The sequence below is a fragment of the Manis javanica genome, chromosome 12 (assembly GCF_040802235.1).
Source record: "Manis javanica isolate MJ-LG chromosome 12, MJ_LKY, whole genome shotgun sequence".
NCBI classification, from domain to species: domain Eukaryota; kingdom Metazoa; phylum Chordata; class Mammalia; order Pholidota; family Manidae; genus Manis; species Manis javanica.
Window position 1 is genome coordinate 30,524,941 of NC_133167.1, and position 14,352 is coordinate 30,539,292.

Consider the following 14,352-nt stretch of genomic DNA (forward strand, 5'->3'; position numbering starts at 1 on the left):
CTTTAGAGACAGTACTTATACCTAACTGTTTTAAAGAAACCCAGGGCAGAGTAGTTATTTTCAGCTAAAGTTTAGTTTTTTAGAAAAATCAATTTGAGTTAGGTACTATCATCTTGGGGACATGAGTAGTCAAACTGCCCATCTAAAAATAATAGTGTGGCTTATTTTTCTGCCTCCTTGCACTACATTTGCCACCAAATTTTATCAATATCTTAAAAATAAAGTGAAGTTGTTTGTTAAAAATGATTATTTCCTGAATGTTAAAGAATGTTTTAGTATAAAAATACTTTCCATGGATAAATATAAAAATGATTTATGGAATAATTTTAGGCAGTATTCCTATGAAATCCATCAATGATGTTCATTTGCTAAGTTTTTAAAATTAGAATTCATTGTAGTTGAAGTAAATTCTCATAAGGACTCTGTATCTTAACCAGTGTGAAGTAAATGTTACAGCTGATGTACTGGCGTCACTGTGATACTCTTATTCACATTAACTGATAAAACAATACTTTTCGATAAGAGCAGTTTGCAAATTAAATGATAAATGCATTATCATAAATTTTCTGTAATTAAGAGTTTCCTGATAAAAGTTTAATGCCAGAATATACCTTTCTATTTATTTTTTGGTGGGACTTAAACTTTAATGATTTCTCTGAATTTGGAATTTTATACCTGAAAATGTATTTTTAAAATGTAAATTCACTTAAAAGCAATTACTGTCTTATGGCAGATTCAAAAGGTTTGCTGAATCTTAATACTTGATGATTGTATTATAAATATTATGATAGAATAGTATCTGAGCTGCTAAAACTTTTGAATGTTGTCATTGTTTTCCTCATATGTATAGGGTTTTCATGATTACACTGTTACAACTTGTGATGTGCAACACATATCATAGCTTCAATGCAATTCTGTCACTTCCTTTACTGTCCAAAACTATTTCAGGAATATATGTGTGCAGAAATCTTGAGATATTAGAAAGAAAACAGCAGTTAAGTTTATTGTAGCATGGCAGGAAAGAGGGGGGAACGCACTGGCATGAAGTCCTGAATTGTTCTTAGCAAACAATCTTTTGCTCTAAAGTATTGACTGGATAGCAGCCCAGGACTTTCTGAAACTGAAAAGGCCCACATATATAAAAGATTGGGGTTATTAAATGATTTCTCAATTTTTGAAGCTACAGTTCTCTTACAATTCTAATGGCTATATTGCTACATCTCAGTGAAATGTATTCATATGTACCAAGTCGGTGTTTTAATTCCATTTTCTTTGGCCTGGTGAGGTTGATAGCAGAAATAAGTATCATATGAAAGAAGACCTGAAGATGTGGTGAAAGCCAGGGGAAAGTCTAGTTCTCACTCCCAAACACTTCTTAAATATACTACCCCAATCAACACTGGCATACAGGCCCTAATTCTTCTTGTGTGTATTTCTTAGAAATCTGTGCAGTTTTTCCTCTCTAAAGAAGAAAAAAACATCTTTATTTGGTTTTAGGTCTGTTTTGTTTTTCTCTGTTTTGTGTTGTGGATGACTGGTAAGGACCTTTTTGGAATAAGAAGATAAATATACTCATCCATTTTTTAACTTAATAGGGACTGTAAAATACAAAAGAAATAGTTTTAAAAGCTTTCAAACATTTACTGGCTATATAAGGGCCAGTAAAAGGAGGAGAATAAAGAGAAGAGAGGGGAAAATAGAAAATATAAACAGCTACTATATTGAGTACTTATTCTGTGTTGGGCATTGTGCTTTACATGTCTTAACACACTTTACATGTCTTAATACTGAGACTGCACAGTGCTTGTGGAATAGATACCATTACCTCTCTTACAATGGAAGGAACTGAGGCAGAGAGTGACCAAGTAACTTTCCCAAGGATTTGAACCCAGAAAGAGCCTAATTGTCCTAAGCAGTACCATACTGTTTCATCACAGAGTTGAGGGAGAATCAAGACATGGCTGGACTGGCCAGTGCTTTCAGATTCAGACCTAGAGACAGAATTATACAGGCAGGAGAAAAAAAGAAGAGATTTATGCAGTAACATCCCCATCTTGTGGTCTTTTAGTATATTCCTGAATATATAGCTAAAACAACTCTAAACTAGCTCTAATGTAAATTAATTGAGGCTTACATGAAATTCAGAGGAGGACGGGTGGTTTCCTACTCTTATAATAGTAATATTATTATCACTCATTTAATTTTTCTAACAACCTTTGGAGATAAATGTTATTATTGCTCCATTTTACACATGAGGAAACAGGTTAAATAATAACCCAGAGTAGTCACATTGCCAGTAAATGGCTAAGCTGAGGCTGGAATCCAGGCACTTCAGCCCCAGGGTCTGCATTCTTAACCATCATGCTATGCTTATTTTTAATATTTGTGAAAAGTGTGCATGCATGTCAATAAAAAATGAATGTAGATCTGTTTTATTGAAACAATAATGATTATTCACAAATCTCCACTTCTTTTTTCCAGTAGAAATCAATGTTGTAATCTTTTTTTTCCAGTTGTTAGTTATCAAGAGGAAGTATTTTATTTTATATCCACAACTTTGGTACAAGGCCATTTCTTGATTATGATTTGGCTCATAACTTTAGATCAGTGCTTTCTTTACTTGCCCCCCAAAATTAGGGCTCATACATGGCACTTTGTTTTAATAGAGTCAAGAAAGTAATGATCCATAACTTTCTTTGCAGAGATTTGTGGAGAGTTTTTGAGAGACTGATGGAAAATTTGATAGCTTTATAAAAAATGAAAGTTTTTGGAAGTAAGACTGTTTAGAGCAAAATTTATGAAGAAAACTGACCCTCAAATTCATTTTTCTAATTGTTTTGAGCACAGCTTTTAGATTTATAAAAGTATTTATGAAGAGTAGGTAAAAATTAGATTTGGAGGAGAGAAATATTTTTAGTAGAAAAATACTTAATAATTCTTGAAATGGAACCTAATTTCATTAAATAAACTGTTTATATCATTTGATAATCCCTTTGCATCTTTACTAATGAAACAACATTTAATGTTTGCATATTTACTATTTTGTATTGTTTTTGTCACTTCCCATACATGTATTTATTTTTGGTAAGGATGTGTTGGATTTTAGTAATTATAAGTTTCCATCGTACTATTTAACGTAGTACATAGACAGTCATCTCTCCTTGAACACTTTAGATTGAGATTTTTTTAATTACCCGATATTTGGAAATATGATGGGAGCTTGTGTGAGACTAAGTCTAGAGAGAATAGATTTCTTAAAACTTCTTATTTTGAAATAATGTCAAACTTACAAAAACTTGAAAAAATAGTGCAAAAAACTCATGAAACTCATTACTCTGACTAATTTTTAAAATTTTACCTCACTTAGTTATTCTCCTTGTATTTGCATTTTTTTCCTGAACCATTTGAGAGTTGGTTGCATTTATCATACCCCTTTAACCTTTAGTACTTTAGTCTTTATTTCCTGAGAATGAGGATACTGGTAATACAGGTTTGATAGGCCTTCCATTGATGGTAGTGGTTGGCACAGTGCTATAGAGTATGTATGATGAAAAAATGTAGAGGGGAAAGCAGAAAACCTTGATCTGGCTAAGCATGTGACAAGAAGGCCAAGAAGAAATAGTTATTCCTACACTGCATAAATATTTGAGCACCTAGGCACTGAGCTGGGCTGTAAGGGATAAAACTGAACATGGTACACAATGTCTTTAAGAGGTTGTAATCTACTATTTCAGGACAACCAAAAAAGCAATAGCAGTACAGTGAGGTGAGGACTATGACAGGAAAGACAGAAAACCTTGATTAGAAGGTCATTGATGACTTTGGGAATTAGCTATAACTCAAAAGATGAAAATTTTGAAGAAAAAAGATGGATGTTGAATTGCAGGGAATTAGGGCTAAGTGGAAGAGGTACACCATAGTGGAATTCAGGAAGTTTGGCAGTGAAAAGGGGAAAATAATAGTTTGACAAGAGGAGGGTACCCAGAAGAATTGAATATTTTTCTGTCCTACCCACAGCCAATAAACTGGACTAGTTGAGTATCAGAAACCGAGATATTAGAGAGGAAATGAGTGGGCTGTACGACATGCTTAGCTATGGAAGGGGGAAGAAGCGATATTTATTTATATAGAATTAGAAGGATGAGAAGAGGGCTATAGTTATAGGATACATCTTATTGGAGATCCACATGGTAGATGGATGTGATATGAGGTCATGACATGGTGAAAGGATGGAACTAAAAGCTTGAAGAACTTGGAAACTGTTCAGAACACGCTTAGAGGGAGGGAGTGACTTAGGGAGTAAGGAGAAGAGATTAAGAGTACTGCCAGGTACAGACAAGGCCCAATCAAAAGTCCAGAAGTATGAGTTGGTATTGGACATGGTGTTTCTGCAGTTCTTCCGTAGAGCTCTGTCTAGAAGAGGGTTGGGATCATCTGGTTCTTATCTTTTTTATTTTTGCATAATACAATGAAGGGTGCATGCAACTTTTCATTATTACTATTTTGTTTTAACAATTCATTTCAGTGGTCTTTCTCTCTTCCTGCATGATAATGAGAACTGCCCTTTTCCACCTTCTTTACCTATCATTTTCTTCCTGCATTTTCACAGCATGCTATTTCTCTGAGATGTCCCAGCAAGCAGGCCAAGCGTCATATTGACTTCACAGAAGAACAGGCTGATCTGACACCTGTAAGTTCTGTAAACCTGTCTGTGGGACTGCTTAAATCAATGAAGAGGAACACATTCTTTAGAATTCCTAATGATGAAACCTTGTCATGTACCTCCATTTTTCTGTTAAATATTAAACCAAGCTTAAAAACAAATGAACTCTATGATACGGTGCCATTGAATATTAATACTCATGGTAAGATTATGTAGGTGGTAGCATATCTGATACAGAGAAATTTTGCTTTGGAATCTGAAGCCACATGTTTTCTTTTTTATTATGAAGCTAAGGGCTTTTGTAAATTCCTTAAGATACTAACAAATTAAGCTATTCTTCAGATGGGGATATCAAGTAGAATGACTCTTATGCATTGATGCTTAACTGAAAACCTAACTTCTTTCTTTGAAAAATGTATCCTCTAGTCAGTGGTTGACAAATCTGGCTGCTTCAAAGCTGCTGATCCATATGGTAACTACTAGTCACACGTGGCTATTAAGCACTTGAAATAGGTTAATCCAAATTATGATGTGATATAAAGATAACAGTGGATTTTGAAGACTTAGTATGAAAAAATATTGTAAATATACCTCAGTATTTTCTTTATTTGATTACTTGTTGAAATTATGGTAGTTTGGATATTTTCAGGTGCTATTAGTTTATTTCACCATTTTTTTAATGTAGTTACTAGAAAATTTTTAATTATATTTGTGGCTTATAGTATATTTCCATTGGACAGTGTTGCTTCAGAGTCATCTATGAAGCACAGAAAATCCCCACATTCCCTCCCTTCCTCCTTCTCTTCCTTTTCCTTTCCTCTTCCCTTTCTCCTTCCCCCATCTGTTTTCCCTCTTCCCCCCTGCCTTTCCCACTTCCTCGTCCTCCCTTCCCCCCCTTCCCCATACTGGTGGTTAACTCAGTGAATTGGTTTCACTACCCACTAAAGGGTTGTATCCTGCATAGCGAGAAACATTTCTCCAGCCTCACCTTGAGCCCCTCCCCTACACTCAAGCATTAACTACACTAACTTCAGTGCTTGCGTGGTGATCTACTTGTTTCTTCTGCCCAAGCAGCAGATCTGAATCCTTCCTTTCAGTTCCAATAACTCCATTTTATAAGAATAATTTATAATGCTATCTTTACCATCCCAAATGAAATTCATAGATAATATAACTTACTTACATCCCTATTTTAAAAAATGAGTTTAATGCCCTAACACCTTGTATGAAGGAGAAATAACCAAAGATAATTTACAATATAATGTATGTTTCAGATTTAAATGCTTGACTACCATTAAAAGACACAAAGAAGTAATCAAATTTCATCCACTTATAATTAAGAACTTTGGATTTAAGAGAAATGAGAAGATCAGAAGTCATTTTTTTATGGGAAAAAGAAAACAGGAATATGGGTGGACCCAAAATTAAAGCATGTGATAGATAAAAGCAGATAAAACATACCTGTATATGGTAACAAAAGAATAAATAACCTTAACTAAAGTAGGGATAATGTGCTAAGACAATATATAGACTGTCAAAGAAAAGCAAATAGGGAAATATAAAATTCTTGCAAATGAGATAAGTCTTATAATTGTAGTGACAAAATCATTTGACTTATAACATCAGAGGAGGTAGTGATAAGATGATTTTGATATCTGATTTTTTACAGTATACATTTCTCATTGTGCTATTAATATTTTAAGAGTAATGTGAAATATTTTAAAACAATCTTTATTAATGAAACTCAGTGAAATTCCTGCATTATTTCACTATTTTCTTTTTACTTTTTTTTTTTAAGTAAAGGTTCATTTTGTATTAAAACTAACTTTGTAAAGTTCATCTTGAATTAAAACAAAGCTAAAAAATTATGGGCAATGAAATACCTTATAGCAATCCCAATGCAATGTAGTATACATATGAGCAAAGATTGAGTTAATACTATTTTCTGTAACAGAGTTTCTAATCTTGAAGTAGTGTGTTTTATTATCTGTGACAAAGAGCTTTATGAGAATGGTGCTGCTCTAGTATTTGTTTAGACACATTTCTTTCCAAAGAATTCGTTTCTCAAGCATAACTTGATTTAGTTAGATTTGTAAAATACACATTATAGAATATTTTCTATAGCTTCCTCAGCTATGCAGTGTTTTGTTTTAAATGATGGTTAGTAACTACATAGCCTTAAAAACGAAAAAACTAATTCAGAGTTATTTAGAGACAGGCAAATCTGAACTACATATATCAAAAACAGCTGCAATTTATATTATATGGGTTTAAGTACAATTGCATAAACTTACCTACATTGTTTTACAAAAAGTTATTAAAGGGGAAAAGGATTGTTAGGGACTGTGTTGTTCACAAATCATTTTTTGAAACTATATTAATTACTTGAGTTAATTTAAGGGAACTGCACTTCTAATATTTTGTTCATATCATCCTTTTATTATGCAAGTCCTTCACTGTGCAACACAGTCCTATTAGTAATCTGATATAATGAGGGAATTAATAAATTTTACTGAAAACAGGTGATATCCACAGGGAAAGTTTATGGATATTTTTCCTCTTGGTGTGGCTCTTATATTTGGTCAGAAATACTTGGCAATTTTAAAAATGATGTAGTTTTATTTATTTTTCATAAGAATATACCATTTAAAGTTACATAGGTCTTGTATAAGCTTAAGAAGAGAAAAGAACATGTTTAGTAACTGTCTTCAACACCTATCTATTTGTGCTGTGTGCCCAGTAGGCACAAACACTGTGCAAACTGGCTCTGAGATCTTTGCAGTGTCTGATTCATTTTCCCAGAGAAAGGGATCAGCAGGAGTTGGCTTGGACATACCTAATGGCATCCTGCTGGCATAGATGGTATCTTTGCCTCCCCATCATTTTCCTTTTTTTAATTTTTTTTTAAAATTCTTTTGGACACATTTCACTGAGTTTAGGGAAAAGATCTAAGATTAATAATAGAGTCATTCTTTGTCTATATTTTAAACACATCAAAGCTCCACTGACTTCTATTACTTTTTTTGTTTTTCTCTCTCTTTTTTTCTACACAAGCACCCCTATCTGGACAGGGAAACCTCCCTTCTTCTGAGAAACATTGCAGGAAAACCTTCTCATTTGCTGACCAAGGTGATACTTCTTCTTTCAACCTGCATGTAAATATTTATTGCCTTTTAGGTAGAATATAACTTTTGGTTTTGATTGTGCTCACAGTTTTTCAGGTTGTGCTCTCTTATTTCAGCACCTATGTCCTTAATAGAGATAGTTTTTCTCTTACTGAAGGTAATTATTTACTGCTCTTAATGACTATCAGAAAATATTGAGAGTAGAAAATATTTTCAGTAATTTTTCATTGGTTTTTAACTTTTCTAAATACCTGACAGTCTTCCCAACTATGTTGCACTTTTTCTAATTTAACATTGTACTTTACTTTAAAGTCTAAAAATTATTGCTTTAATTTTAACTTTTACTAGTGGTTATCCACACTGTTTCTTCAGCAAACTTGTTTTCCAATTCTTGCTTATATTATCAACACCTAGTTTGGTTAAAACATTTATTTATAAAAAAAAATCATGCTTTATATTAGCTTAATCAAGTTGGAAGAGAAGGCTACAGTTTTAATTTCTTGGTTCTCCACCCTCAGAATGGTTTCAATCTGTCCAGCTGGATTTTCACTGGGCTTTTATATTATATCAATTTATAATCTGATAGCAACTGTCTTCATCAACTAAGGAATAACAGAATAGGGAAGCCAAATAGCTTTTCAAGTCATGTTTTTATTTGTTATCTTATTTAAATAATGTTAAATTCAAGAATGTCAAACTAGGTTATAGTTTCTGAAGACTATACGTGGTAATTATGGGTAATGTCTATAGGTTATATTATTGTATCTGAGTGTTTTGTTTCTAAGGTATTTCTTCTTAATCTATAACCTTAACCTGTGAAAGAAGATGATAAAGCTGAAATTAAAATCTCCCTGAGGAGCAGCTCAGAGAAGACCTAAGAGTCAGCAATAAAACCCTTTCTCTTGCTTGATTTTCTCTCTAAAGCAGATCTAAGAATGGAGTTGAAACAGCTTAAAGATCAAGGAACTGTAGAGGTCTAAGCAGATGATAGCCACGAACTTTATAACCATAGCAAAGCTTTTCCTGTTTCTTCAGCTCTCACGTGTCTGTTTTCTCTCTCTCTCCCTGAAATTCACTCATAGCTTCAACTATGGCTCTGTTCTTGGTCGGCTATCTTCACATGAGAGCAACACGTTGCCAGATCACTATAGGCATTTCCTGGAAGATTACCAGCATTTTGCCAGGACCAGTCCCACGGCCGTTAGCTTCCTTACCTATATTCTCCCTGGGGCCTCACAATGTATAACCATCTTCTGTTCATAATGCTGCCATTCTCCCAATTACCAGGGCTTGAGCCTTCTGTCATCCTTGGTACCTTTCTTCTTGCTTATTATCCCAAAGTTCTAATGAAGTTTGTCATAATCTGCAGGATTTGTTTATTGAGTTCACCCATATATTTCATTCCCATTGCTACCTCCCCAAAACAGGCTCTTACCTCTTACCCTTGTCTCTTTATTCTTGCCTGTCCTTCCTCCAGTCCATTTTATACCCTGCTGTCAGATTAAGTGTAACATTTTACCATTTGCACTGCTTATTTATTCAATAAATATTTGTTGAGTTATGTACTATGCTAGGTGCTAAAATGTAACATTGTATAAAAGGGACGAAGTCCCCCACCTCAGAAACTCAGTTTGCTTATGAAGATAAATAAAAACGTTTACAAGCAAATTCTAAATCATGTTAAGTGCTGTGAAGGTAACAAGGTAAAGCAATAGAAGGTCCTGGGGAAGAGGACAAGGGCTGCATTTCCTTTAGATGCTAACATCCGAAAAAGCCCTTCTAAGGTGGTGACATTTAATCTGAAACTTGAAGGACAGAAAGAAGCCAGGTTGAGGGTGAAAGGGAAGTATCTCATGCAGACAGCCTGCAGAGAAAAGAGCTTGGTGCATTTGAGACTGAGATTTGGGTTTGGAGTAGTAGGCAGAAACAAGATCATTCGAAGCATGCTGAGGAGTTTATATTTTTTTCCAAATGTAATGGGAACCTATTGAATAGAATAACTTCATTCAACTAGTATTTACTGAGTACCTACTATGTGCCAGATGGTGTTTACAACCCTGGAGATAGGAGTGAGCAAAACAAAGTTCATTCCACAGGGAGAGTTGTTCTTGTTGAGTTTTGGATAAATGCAGTCAGTCACTTCTCATCTCCCTCTGCCTAAGAAATGATACCACTGCAGTGACAGAGCCGTCCCTGCTCAGACCATATCCTCTCCCATTTCTCAAGTGGTGGCATTTACTGGTGTATGTAGCCAACGTCTGGCTCTAGTTACCTCCTGTACACTGCCCTGTTTACATACAATAAGAAATGTGAGTAAGAATGTGGTTCAGTTGTACAGAACCTCAACATTTAGGGTGGGATGGGGGTGGAGTTAAGGACGAAGTCAAGGTGGCAGAAATTTGTAGATAACCAGAGCCATGGGGCCTTCTCAGTAGAAGTGCCCTCTGTGTCTGAGCACCTGGCTGTTTTAAAGCTAAACTGAATATATATTGCTTGCCTACCATCTGTGAGGCAGTCCGGTTTCCCTTTACCGGGGATCATGATGTCCCAATTACTGACCCACCTCTGATCTGCACTTTTCCAAACTAGAACATTAAACACATGGTAGTTAGTACACAGGAAAATGAACACTGTAGCACTGTACTTAGGCCAGAAAGCAAAGGAATGGTGGTGGTGGTAGTGTTTTTTCCATCACCAATCCAGTTATCACTACACTACTGTTAATGAAATAACTCGCCCACACACAGTTGTGAACTGGGAGCCTCTGTACAAACAATGCTAAACAGTTTCTTCTAGGATTGGCATTAGCATCAGCACAGGACTATTTCACCATTATGGGAGCAGTGGACAAAGGATACATTGCTGATCTGATGCCTTTAAATCTCTGGGTACTGTATAAAGGGTCTTTCCTGACCTCCTGACCTAATAATGATTTTTGTCACTCTTCACTCCCTTACCCTGCTTTTTTGCCAGAGGACTTATCGCTAACTGACTTACCACACATCTGTTTCTTGTTTTGTCTCTCCTATTAAATAGAAGCTCCACGAGAGCAGGAACTCTGTATCCCCTGCACTCAAACCCACGCCTACACCGTCTCAACATCTGTCACGTAAAAAAATGGTTCTCTGGCGACCATGCAGGTTTCAAGGAGTGCTGTAATGTTAACCACCATTTTCTTTGCTTCAGAGAAATTATAAAAATGCCTTTATATTTCTATGAAAAGAGCAAGTAATCCCTTGGTAACTGCCTGTATGATCTTAGAAAGATTAGTCATTCGGGACCTTAGTGAATACATGAATATACTGATAATATTGGTCTTGCATTATTGAGAATTAGATGACATGTGTAAACATGCCTCCTCCTGTGTTGCTTAATTTAGGCGTTTTGTTAATGTTAGTTCTCTTCTTAGTGAGAGTCTAACAATTTCATTTCTTCAGGGGAAGTAAACTAGTTGTTACTGTTATTATTTTGGCTTTAAGCAGTTTTATAGAACAGAGAATTTAATAGGCATTAAATTGTTTATCACTCCTTTGTTTCCTTTGAATCATTTAAATTTACATAACTTTTTTATTGTAACCTGTGAAATAAATTACGTCCCAAAGAAACTAAGTAGTCTTTAGCTCCTTAATTCCAATCAGATTTGTTCTGAACCCACAAAGCCAACATAATTTCTTAGTTGAAGGAATTCATTAGCCATCTCTTAGCAGCTGTAACTTTCTGCAAGTATTCTCACACTGAAGAGAATGCTCTAACACTGTAACCACAGCATTGTTTTTCATTTAATGATAAGATCTTCACTGAGTTTTTGTCCTTTATGTAAATTTGAGGAGGCTGGCATTTCATGGTTACTGATAGCCATGTAGGAGTTTTTCAGGGAGAGAACGAGTTGCCTCTTGCTCTTTAAAGAGCAGGGGTGGAAGAGAAAGTTAAGTTGTTATATGTGTAATGTATCTTTTACTTACGTTTAGAATGGTTGTGGGACAAACAACGTGAAGAAAGGGGTAATCAAAAGATAAGGGGCAGAAAGTTTAAACCCGAGTTTGTCAGCTTTAGCAAAAAGGAGAGAATATGAGATGAATAAAGCTTTGTTCTGGTATTAAACTTAGACTTCAGGTATTGAACATAGATCTGTGTTGCCTTTATAAATAAACTATTAGATGTCTCCTAAGAATGTATGTAATCTAGACATATCAGCAAAGATTTATTGATCTTTTCTGTATTACACAATATTCTCTGAGCTTAAAACAATTTCTTCCTCCCACAGGTTTTTATGGTTAAAAAATGTGATTATGGCTGAAGTATAATAGATAAAAATCAAACTTTCTGAGGAAGAGCTTATTATCCACAGGAGGCATAAAATACTGACTCTTACAATTTGATGTAAATATTTTTATTTCTAATTTTGCTCCAAGGATGATATTCAGACTCTAAAAGTTAAATCTTGATCAACTGTTTTCTCAAAAAGCTTCTAGCAAAGATTGTCCTTGTTAATAAACTGGAGAAGAATAAATTCACCTGGGTTGAAATTAAGCACATAGCTCATAAATATGAATTTAATACAGTTTTAACACAGACTAGTTTATGTGGTTATTAGAGTAGTATTATGAGCAAATGGAAGAATAGTTGACTTCGGGCATAAAAATGGTTGCTTATTGATGGCTTGACATAAGGGTTTCTTATTGATGGCTAGAAAATCTGATTGGTTTAATGTATGTTAACTGGTTGCACATACCTTGTTTCTTTAATCCTTTCTTCAAACATATCAACTTTTTTCCTGTTAGCCTATAGAGTAGAAACTGATCTGGGAGTTTAATCTTGTAATTGAATGGCTTTTATGTCAGTGCTTCAAAAGATAGTACTAGTAGTATTCAACTGTATTTGGCAAATAATATTATACTAAAATGGGAGCGTGAAAATACTGGTTTTATATATATAACCAATATCAGAATGTAAAGCTTAAATTCTTATTTTCCTTTTTTGATTAGGCTTTATTTTTTAGAGCAGTTTTAGGTTCACAGTAAAACTGAGGGGAAGGTACAGAGGTTTCCCATACAGTTCCTGCCCCGACATATGCACAGTCTCCCTAATATCAACATCCCTCACCAGAGTGGGTTTTGTTAGAGCTGACGAACCAGCACTGACACATCATTATCATCCAGAATTCATAGTTTATATGAGGGCTTGCTCTTGATGTACATTCTCTGTATTTGGACAGATGCGTGATGACGTATCTATGTTGTAGTATCACATAGAACAGTTTTACCTCCACAGAAATCTGTGCTCCACCTATTCATCCCTCCCTCTCCCCAACCCCTGGCAACTACTAGTGTTTTTATTCTCTCCATAGTTTAGCCTTTTCCAAGATGTCACGTAGTTGGAATCATACAGTAGATAGCCTTTTTGGATTGGCTTCTTTCATTTAGGTTTCCTCCGTATCTTTTCATGGCTTAATATCTCTTTTCTTTTTAGCACTGAATATTATTCCATTGTCTGCATGTAGTATGATTTATTCATCCACCTACTGAAAGATGTCTTGGTTGCTTCCAAGTTTTGGTAATTATAAATATAGCTGCTATAAAAGTCTATATGTGGGTTTTTGGGTGGAGGTAACCTTGTTTTCAGTTACTTGCCAAGGAGCATGATTGCTGGATCGCATCAAAGAGTATGTTTAGTTTAGCTCGAAACCACCAAACTCTTCCAAAGTGGCTGTACCATTTTGCATTCCCACCAGCAGTGATTGAGAGGTCCTGTTGCTCCACATCCTCATCAGCATTTGGTGGTGTCAGTGTTTTGGATTTTGGTCATTCTGTTAGGTGTGTAGTGGTATCTTGTTCTTTTTAATTTGCAATTCCCTAATTATGATAGTAAGCATCTTTTCATAAGCTCACTTTTCATCTGTGTATCTTGTTTGGTGAATTATCAGTTCAGGTCTTTTGCCCAGTTTTTAATTGGGCTGTTCATTTTCTTGTTGAGTTTTGAGTTCTTTGTATATTTTGGATAACAGCCCCTTTATCAGATACATCCAATAAGTATTTTGCAAATATATTCTCCTTGTGTTCTCATTCTCTTTAATATTCTTTTTTCTTAAAAATGTTTTTTGGCTTTGAGGACATCTTCTAGACTTTTTTCTTTTTTATTTATACAGATTAATTATAATATCATAAAAGAATTTGACCTTCTAGAAGTTCATGTTTATCTTCCAAGACGTTGATTCTACGTATCAGTTCTTCCTCAGCAGACTTTCAGATTCACATTGGTTTCTCAGAGACATAAAGTGAAACTCGAAAATATGCCTTGGTAAATTTTTCTTCTCTATAACAACCAATATAAGGATACTGCAAAATGAGCTGTGAGGGGGAACGTAAGATCGTTATCCCATTTAGAAAACACTCATAACTTTTCTGCTTCCCTCTTTCTCATCCAAAAAACTGTCAAATAACTGATTTCATAAAAACCACTGGAAAAATGCTAGTATTTAAAATTCCTTTACTGAGGTGGCACTCTACTCAGCAGAAAACACATATAGGGTTTAGTAATTCAACTAGTAATGATTTTGTAGTGTCT

At 34.8% G+C, this 14,352-nt stretch overlaps 1 protein-coding gene across 1 annotated transcript in view; it reads left to right on the forward strand.

Annotated features, from left to right (window-relative positions):
- The window catches only part of RAPH1 (Ras association (RalGDS/AF-6) and pleckstrin homology domains 1), a 95,083-nt gene that overhangs the window by 57,320 nt on the left and 23,411 nt on the right, over positions 1-14,352 (forward strand).